The following is a 10,033-nucleotide window of genomic DNA, read 5'->3' on the forward strand; positions in this document are numbered from 1 at the left end:
AAAAAAAAAAAAAAAAGAATTTATTTATTTATTTGAGAAGAACCTGGGTGGCTCAGTCATTAAGTGTCTGCTTTCGGCTCAGTGTTCACTCTCTCACTCTGTCTCTGTCAAGTAAGTAAATAAAAAAAATTTTAATTATTTATTTAAAAGAGAGAGAGAGAGAGACAGCAAGCACAAGAGGGCATAAGCAGGGGGAGCGGTAGAGGGAGAGGGAGAAGCAGGATCCCCACTGAGCAGAGAGTCTAATGCAGGGCTCCATCCTAGGATCCTGGGATCATGATCTGAGCCAAAAGCAGACATTTAACCGACTGAGCCACCCAGGTGCTCCAGTCCCTGTCAATTGTTAACAAAAACCCAAGAACTAAAGTGGATATCACTACCAACATGAAAGTTTGGAAGGAGCATTATAATAAGTCCATCTGTCCCTCAGGCTCCCTAAGATCTCTAATTGCTGACTTCCTAGGAGCATGAGAGGCTGGAGACAGAGAAGTTGCTGGGTTGAGTGGTCAGACCAGGGATACAGAACAGGGAGCTGAGACAAGCTTTGCAGGAGCTACATGAGAAAGCTGTATGAAGAAAAGAGGCTTATTTATAAGGGGCTCCAAAAGGGGTAAACGAGACCCAAATGTTTAGATGGTTTACAGATCAACTTCTTTGCCAAAGTAGTCTTAGGATCAAATGTCAGACATTCCACCCAAAATTTGTATTTTCACAGAAATAGCAACAATTCTATAAAAACAGTCTAACACTAAAAAGAGATTACTGACTGATCGAGGATTATTATTGATTCTTCTAAAGATACCTACCGTAAGACCAAAGGAAATACTTGTGAAAGATACCATCAACTCTCTAAAATGTAAACATTTGTGTTTTAATAAAGTAGAGGCAATACTAATAGTGAATAGTGATCCATGTCACTAAAGGAGAACAAATTTTTCAAAAAAATTTTTTAATTTAAAGCCTTTTTTTCCCTAAAGATTTATTTATTTATTTATTTATTTGACAGACAGAGATCACCAGTAAGCAGAGAGGCAGGCAGAGAGCGAGAGGGGGAGGCAGGCAGAGAGCGAGAGGGGGAAGCAGGCTCCCTGCGGAGCAGAGAGCCCAATGCGGGGCTCGATCCCAGGACCCTGGGATCATGACCTGAGCCAAACCCAGAGGTTTTAACCCACTGAGCCACCCAGGCGCCCCTAAAGCCTTCTTTTCTACTGAGAAGAATCCACATTTTCAGTCTTTATAGCCAGAGTCACAGAAAGGAAATGTTGCAGGTGTGACTAATACAGACCTCTGACTTTAACTTAAAAACTCAGGCTGTATTTTTTACTGTAACTGACTATGCATTTTTTAAAATAACCTTATTTGGAATAATTTTAGATTTACAAAAAAAGCTGCAAAGATATTGGAAAGAATTCACATATACCCCTCACCCAGTTCAGTTTCCCCTAATGCCACCATATTATTTTAAAGTGGAATAATGTCAAAATTAAGAATCCCAACATTGATATAGTAATTAACTAAACTCAACTTGATTTAGATTTCAGCAGTTTTTCCATTCACGTCCTTTTCCTGTTCCAAGATCTCGAGGATACTACACTGCACTTAGGTGTCATGTCTCCCTCACGTACTCGGGTCTATGAGTTTTTTAGTTATTCCTTGTTTTTCATGACCTTCACAACCTTGAGGAATGGGGGGGGGGCATTTTATGATAAAGATCTAGAAACCGTGCAAAGCAGTTAACAGCAAAATTAAGCTCCAAAGACACATCCTAAAAGTGTAAGAGAGAGATGGCTTTACTGGTGAACTCTAATTTAGTTTAAAGAAAATTAACATCAATCTCAAATTCTCCCACAAAATAGAAGAAGGACACTTCCTAATCTATTCCACAAAGCCAGCATTACCCTGATGCCTAAGCCAAATAAAGCCATCACAAGAAAACTACAAATATTCTTTATCAATACAGATGCAAAAATCTCAACAAAATGCTAGCAAGCTGAATACAGCAGCACATTAACAGAAATATGTATCATGACCAAGTGGGATTTATCCTAGAAATGCAAAGGTGGTTTGACATACAAGAATCAACTAATGAGGGCGCCTGGGTGGCTCAGTGGGTTAAGCCTCTGCCTTCGGCTCAGGTCATTATCTCAGGGTCCTGGGATCGAGGCCCGCATCGGGCTCTCGGGGCTCTCTGCTCAGCAGGGAGTCCGCTTCTCCCTCTCTCTGCCTGCCTCTCTGCCTACTTGTGATCTCTCTCTCTCTATTTCAAATAAATAAATAAAATCTTTAAAAAAAAAAAAAAAAAGAATCAACTAATGAGTGCACCTGGGTGGCTCAGTGGGTTAAGTGTCTGCCTTCAGCTCAGGTCATGATCTCAGGGTCCTGGGATCAGGCACCATCAGGCTTTCTGCTCAGCTGGGAGCCTGCTTTCCCCTCTCTCTCTGCCTGCTGCTCTGCCTGTGATCTCTTTCTCTCTCTGTCTGTCAAATAAATAAATAAATACAATCTTTTTTAAAAATCAACTAATGTAATATAATAGAATGAAGGAAAAAAATACATGTTCATCTGACTGATATAGATAAAGCATTTGATAAAATCCATTACCCCTTTAGGGGGGGGAACACTCAAACTGGGAATAGAAGAGAACTTCCTCAACGTGGTAGAGGGCATTAAAAAAAAAAAAAAAAAACCCACAGCTAACATTATACTCAATGGTGAGACTGAAAGCTTTCTCCCCCAAAATCACAAAAAAGACAAGGATACCTGCTTTCACACTTGTATTAAACATTGTACTAGAGTTCTAGCCATAGGAATCAGGCAAGAAAAAGGAAGAAAAGGCATCCAAGTTGGAAAAGAAGAAGTAAAATTAACCTTATTCACACGTGCATGATTCTATACAGAGAGAAATTGCAAAAAAAAAAAAAAAAAAAAAAACAAAAAAAACCCGATTACTGCTAATTAAGAAATTTTAGCAAAATTACAGACTACAGATCAACACACAGAAATCAGGTATATTACTATATACCAGCAATGAACACTCCAAATGTGAAATTAAGGAAACAATTTTATTGGGGCAGCTGGCTCACTCAGAAGAGCATGCAACTCTTGATCTCAGGGTTGTGAATTTGAACCCCACACTGAATGTAGAGATTACTAAAAAATAATAATAATAATAATAAAATAAATTCTAAAAAGAAAACAATATCATTTATAATAGCACCAAAAATAATAAAATATTAAGGAATAAATTTAACCCCAAAAGCACAAGACTTACATATACTGAAAACTACAATACACTGCTGGGAAAAAATAGAGAAAAACTAAATAAATATATGGAAAGACATCCTATGTTCCTGGATTAGAAGACTTAATATTGTTAAAATGTCAATACTCTCTAAAGTTGTCAATAGTCAATCCAATCCCTATCAAAATCTTAATGACATTTTTTTGCAAAAATGAAAACAGTGAAAACCAAAACTATCTTCTTTAAAAAGAACAAAGTTGAAGAATTCACACTGATTTCAAAACTTAGTACAAGGCTACAGTGAGTAAAACACTATGGTATGGGTGTTAGGAGAGAAGACACATACACCACGGCAAAAGAACTCTTTGAGTGAAGAAATAAAAAACTCACATTTACGGCCAACTAATTTTCAGTAAGTGTGCCAGAACATTCAATAGGGAAAGAATTTACTGAAAGACCAGTAGACTCTTAGTAGAAAGTCTAATGGTATTTCAACAAATTGTGCTGAGAAAACTGGATATACACATGCAAAAGAATAAAGTTGAATCCTTGACTCATACCACATAAAAGAAATTAGTTCAAAATGAATCAAAGACCTAAATGCAGACGCTTAAACTATAAAATTCTTAGAGGTAAACATAGGGGTAAATCTTCATGACCCTGAAACTGGCAAAGGATTTTTACTTGTGACACCAAAAGAATAAGCAACAAATCAACAAACAAGATAAATTGGACTTCAACCTTTAAAACTTTTGTGTATCAAACGACATTATCAAGAAAATGAAAAGATAAACCATGAAATGGAAGAAAGTATTCGCAAATCATATATCTGATAAGGATTCTGGATAGGATATATAAAGAACTCCTACAATTCCATAACAACAACGACAACAACAACAAACCTCATTTTAGAATAGGAAGACGGGCACCTGGGTGGCTCAGCGGGTTAAGCCTCTGCCTTCGGCTCAGGTCATGATCCCAGGGATCGCATCCCGGATCAGGTTCCCTACTCAGAGAAGAATCAGCTTCTCCCTCTGCCCCTCCCTATAGCTAGTGCTCACTCATGTGTGCGCACTCTCTCTTGCAATAATTAATCAATCAATCAATCAATTAACTAAAATGGGCAGAAATCCTGAATGGGCACTTCCCCAAAGATACACGAATGGCTAACAAGTACATGAAAATATGCTCAACATCATAAGCCACCAGAGAAATGAAAATCAAAACCACAATGAGATACCACTGACACCTACTAGAATGACTATAACCAAAAAAACAGAAAATAACAAGCACAGGCAGGAGAAACTGGAATGCACACTACTGATGGAAACAAAATGGCACAACTATGGAAACAGTCTGGCCTCTTCTCAAAAAGTTTTAAGAAAAAATTAAATACAGAATTACCACATAACCCAGCAATTCCATACCAAGATATATATATCCAAAAGAATTGAAAACAGACATTCAGGGCGCCTGGGTGGCTCAGTGGGTTAAGCCGCTTCCTTCGGCTCAGGTCATGATCTCAGAGTCCTGGGATAGAGTCCCACATCGGGCTCTCTGCTCAGCAGGGAGCCTGCTTCCTCCCCTCTCTCTCTCTCTGCCTGCCTCTCTGCCTACTTGTGATCTCTCTCTGTCAAATAAATAAAATTAAAAAAAAAAAAAAGAAAACAGACATTCAAAGAAATATTTACACACAAATGTTCAAAGTAGCATATTTGCAATAGCCAAAAGATGGAAACAAGGACCAAAAGATATTCATCAAAAGATGAATGCATAAACAAACAGTTACATTCATACAATGCCCTATTATTCAGCCATAGTAAGAAATGAAGTACTGATACATGTTAACACTAATGAAAACTTAAAATATGCTAAGTGAAAGCAGGCAGGCACAAAAGGTAATATGTTGTAGGATTCTACTTATGTGAAACATCCAGAATAAGTAAATCCATCAGAAAGCTGGCTCCTGGTTGCCCGGGGCTTGGGAAAGGGGAAGATATGGAGTGATGGAAATGGGGTGATGAAAATGTCTTGAAACTGAAAGAGGTAACAGTTGCACAATATCATTAGTCTACTAAATGCCACTGAATTGAACATTTTAAAATGGTTAGTGGTCAATTTATGGTATACGAATTTTACCACAAATTTTTTTAAAGATTTTATTTATTTATTTGACATAGAGTGAGAGACAGTGAGAGAGGAGCAGGAGGAGGAGCAGGAGAGGGAGAAGCAGGCTGCCACCAAGCAGGGAGCCCAATGTGGGGCTCCATCCCAGGACCCTGGGATCATGACCTGAGCTGAAGGCAGACGCCCAACCACTGAGCCACCCAGGCACCCCACCACAATTTTTTTTTTTTTTAAGTGGAGAAAAACAAGGGCACGGAGGTGGCTCAGTCAGCTAAGCATCCAACTCTTGATCTCAGCTCAGGTCTTAATCTCAGGCTTGTGAGTTCAAGCCCCACACTGGGGTCCATGTGCAGCACAGAGCCTACTTTAAAAAGCTAAAAATAAAAAAAATAATAAAATAAAGGGGTGCCTGGGTGGCTCAGTTGGGTATCTGCCTTCTGCTCAGGTCACCATCCCAGGGTCCTGGGATTGAGCCCCACATCAGGCTCCCTTCTCAGTGGGGAATCTACTTCTCCCTCTACTGCTCCCCCTGCTTGTGCTTGCTCTTTCTCTGTCGAATAAAAAAATAAAATCTTTTAAAAAATAAAAATATAAAGTGTAAAAAAGAGGAGGATGGGACACCTGGGTGGCTCAGTCAGTTAAGCCGCTGCCTTATGCTCAGGTCATGATCCCAGGGCCCTGGGATCGAGTCCCACATCAGGCTCCTTGCTCGTCAGGGAGCCTGCTTCTCTGTCTCTCCCAGCTTGAACGCGCATGCATGCGCTTTCTCTCTCTCTCTCATAAGTAAATAAATAATCTTTAAAAAAAAAAAAAGGAATATCAGGAGGAAATGCCTCTTGGACAACTTAAGTGATCAACATAGTAGGGCACATAACACTGAAGTTAAAGGAAAATATTAGGTTTAATAAAGGTCAACTCAAGAGCATTTAAATAATAGAATTTTAGAGTTCAATTTAGAAACATTCTTTTGGCATCATTTTCAAAACCTGCAACGAGGGCACTTGGGTGGCTCAGTTGGTTAGGCAACTGCCTTCAGCTCAGGTCATGATCCTGGAGCCCCAGGATCGAGTCCCGCATCAGGCTCCCAGCTCCACGGGGAGTGTGCTTCTCCCTCTGACCTTCTCCCCTCTCATGCTCTCTCTCTCAAATAAATAAATAAAATCTTAAAAAAAAATTAAAACAAAAAATCAAAACCTGCAATGAATTACACTTAATAATTATAACTTTGGGAATGATCACTTGCCCAGGAAAAATATAAACTCAGACTAAAATAATATCGATGATAATTCATTTCATTATCAATGAAAGACAATTTATATAAAATGTTAAAGGTTCAGTCATCCCTGCTCATTGAACAGTGAAAGTACACTACTCAATTCACCATGTTTTAAAGTGAGCTCTTTAAGTGGTACACAGAATTTATGGCCTATCCAGTAATGACACAATAGTTACCAATTACTGAATATTAATATGGGACAGATTTTGGCTAATTTCTTATGCTACTCTGAATTTTCACAACCACCATACCCTTTTTTGCACATGACAGAATGGGCTGAGAGAAGTCCCAAAGACCAATCAACTGGTACTTTAGAAAAGGGTTTCAAGCATTCATATGCCAACTCTGCAAATGGTAATACTGTGAGATCGGGGTCAAGTTATTTAACTTCTCCAAATCTCAACTGCCTTATCTGTAAAAAGGAAATGGCTATTGTGAAGGTTGCGAGGGTTAAATGCAATGAAATAATATAAAGCCCTACAAAAAATATGTGGAATGTCTTTATCCTAAAGGTTTCCTGCCAATATGTTAGGGTGATGTGTATGCAAGTGATTTCCAATGATTCCACAAAGTAAGAAATACACACCACACCTATAGAGAAAATATAACAAAGTATCAATAATCATCAAATCTGGATGGATGAACAAGTGTTCATTTCACTATTTTTTCAACTGTTTGAAAACTTCCATAATTAAGAAGTTGAAAAAATTAAGATGCATTTCCTTGCTAATTTGAACCAGCTCTTAAATATATGTCAAATGAGAAAAGCCAAACGTGTGTGTTGGCACATGCATGCACCTGTCCCTAGAATAAAATAACTCTGGAAGAACACACAGGAAACATAATACCTATTACTTTTGCAAAGGTAACAGCTTTCTGAGGGGTAATGGTAGGATAAAGATTTTCCAGGACAGGTTATTAACCCAGCACTATCATTTTTCTGCTATTTTTTGGTAAACTTTTGTAACTTTAAATCATAAAGTCTGTACTCCCCAAATACATAATACCTAATGGCCTATTCAGCATAAACTACGCCAAAGCCTAAAATCAAGTCCACGTTAAGGACAGACCTCATAAGGTTAAAATCATGAAACAGATGTCTGAAAGCATTCTTCTTTATTTAAAAAAAAAAAAAAAAAAAAAAGGCGGGGGAGGGGGTGAGAAATCCAAGTTTGGAACTTCAAGTAAAACTTACCCAATAATTAATATGACATATAAAATCACATAAAACAATTTTCTATTAGTGTCCGTGACAATAACAAAATAATAATAATAAAATAATAAAACTGATACAAACCCAATTTCATTCACTTCAAACCATGTTGTGGTTCATTCTACCAGATTCCTCCCCTATTAAGTTTAATAACTGTACAACAAGTAGAACAGTAAAACACTGTGCTCAACTACTCAAGAGATTTCGAGGACTTCCTTTATAGTCTCCAGTTTCTGTATCTATTAACAACCAAAATACATTACGACTCGAAAATAGATAATACTGTTAGATACCAAAATCTTGACAGCATCACGCGAAAATATACCAAATCAATTCCTAAAGCGTCTACATATACAAGCTTATATAAACCTTAAAGGTAAACTCCAGTACACAGGAAAAAGAAAATTACAGGAAGACACTGCCAATGAACCCCTCACTCTGTACATTAACAAAGCGTGTATAACAGGAAGATGATGCTAATAATTAAACGTGTATAGTAATTAAAAGGCTTCGCAGAAAAGGCAGAGTAAAGAAAAACTGAGGACAATATGACGTATGCAAAGACAATTCATTTTGGACTCAAAAACAACCATTACACACTCCAAAATTATTCATCAACAAATGCGAAACCCAAGCGCTAACACTTGTGTAAGAGGAAGTGAGACGGAAACCGTCTAGGAAGAGAAGAGTTAAGCAAATGCTTGTCACCCCAGATGAAAACGACTATAATCCCCGGAAATAGGCTCCCGGGAAGCTTGGCGGGCACTCTGAGGTTTGGTTCCACGCAGCAAGACCCACACACCTCTCTCTCCACCCCTCCCCTCCACCGGAGGGGGGGTGGGGGGGAGGAGTGCCCGGAAAGCTCCGCCCCCCTCGCCCGGTCAGAAAGCCGGACGGGTGAAAAGGGAGGTGGCACGAGGCCGAGGGAGGGGAGAGCCCGCCCAGGTGACTGGAGCTGGAGGCGGAGACACAGCCCGGGAAGGGGGCCGCCGTACGGCAGAGAAGATGGAGCCCCCCAGCCCGTACGGAACGGAAAATGGAAAGAGTGGAAGGAGAAAGGTTGACGAGGGGAATGAGAAGCATCTCTCCTCCAGGCAGGGGCAAGCACACCCGTGCCCCCCAATCCGGGCGGAAGAGTTACTCTCGGGAAGCTTCTTTTGCGGACTGGGAGACCGTGGAGGCCCCGCCCCCGAACCAAGAATCTGGAGAAGGAAAAGTCCTGTCAGGCCCCGTACCCAGCCTCCCCACCGGCCCGGCCCGCCCCCTCCCCGCCGGCGGCCCAGGCAGGTGCCGCCCCTCCCCCAGTCCGGCGCCCACTCTCTCTCCCGCCCGGCCACACGCCCTGTCCTCTCTTGGCCTTCCGAGAGAGCCGTCTGTCTCCTTCCCCCACTCACCTTCCCGGGCGGCTCCGCCGCTCCCCCCTGACCCCGCCAGCGGCCACAGTTCACACACACCGCCTCAGGTCCCGCACTCACTCTCCCTCACTCACACACAGCGCGACCACAGATGCAGAGCGGCCCACATATTATGCGTCACTCGCGTGCTACGTGCCCCGCGCGCGAGCGCGCGCGCATCCCGACTTGGCGCGAGGCTCGGGGCAGTGGGCGGAAGGAGAAATCGAAAAGCCCCGGAGCCTCCTGGGAAATGAAGTTCAGCTTGTAGGGGAGGGGCCTACCAGTCTACATTGGTGCTTGTGTACTAGCTCTCCGCGCATTGACTTCTGGGCTTTATAGTTTTTCCGTATAGACTCGAACTGCTGTGTACTCATTGGCACCTTCGGCAGGCGGAAGCGAATAGGGGTGGACCCGATCCATCCAAGTCAGCGCTACAGCCACTTCACACATTCTCAGTACCTTATTCAGCTCTCTGTGACAGGGGTGAGCCTCTGTTCTATTCTGTCATTTGCCCCATTATACCTAGAGTATAACAGTATTTCGGAAAATATCTCCCACAAGCATATTAGAAATCACAACATTCATTAAAAAGACACTGCTTTTCCTTTGTCTTTATGTTCAAGGGCTAACCTGAAGGATCAATAAATACTTATCCTAGGTCTCATGTGGGGCAGAGAAAAGGGAAAAAACTAAAAGACCATAGATTAAGGCAAGGCTCAGAGGTCATCTAAATTAAGTCCTTTGTTTTGCAACTGGGAAAAGGAAAACCAATGACTTGCCTA

General features: G+C 41.0%; 1 protein-coding gene across 1 annotated transcript in view; it reads right to left on the reverse strand.

Moving 5' to 3' along the window:
• The window catches only part of DCAF1 (DDB1 and CUL4 associated factor 1), a 77,084-nt gene extending 67,638 nt beyond the window's left edge, over positions 1–9,446 (reverse strand). Inside the window, exon 1 of the mRNA XM_059389826.1 lies at positions 9,252–9,446. The gene's annotated coding sequence lies outside the window, so the exon portion shown is untranslated. The remainder of the gene's footprint in view (positions 1–9,251) is intronic.
• Between the last annotated feature and the right edge of the window lie 587 nt (positions 9,447–10,033).

The sequence above is a fragment of the Mustela nigripes genome, chromosome 2 (assembly GCF_022355385.1).
Source record: "Mustela nigripes isolate SB6536 chromosome 2, MUSNIG.SB6536, whole genome shotgun sequence".
NCBI classification, from domain to species: Eukaryota; Metazoa; Chordata; class Mammalia; order Carnivora; family Mustelidae; genus Mustela; species Mustela nigripes.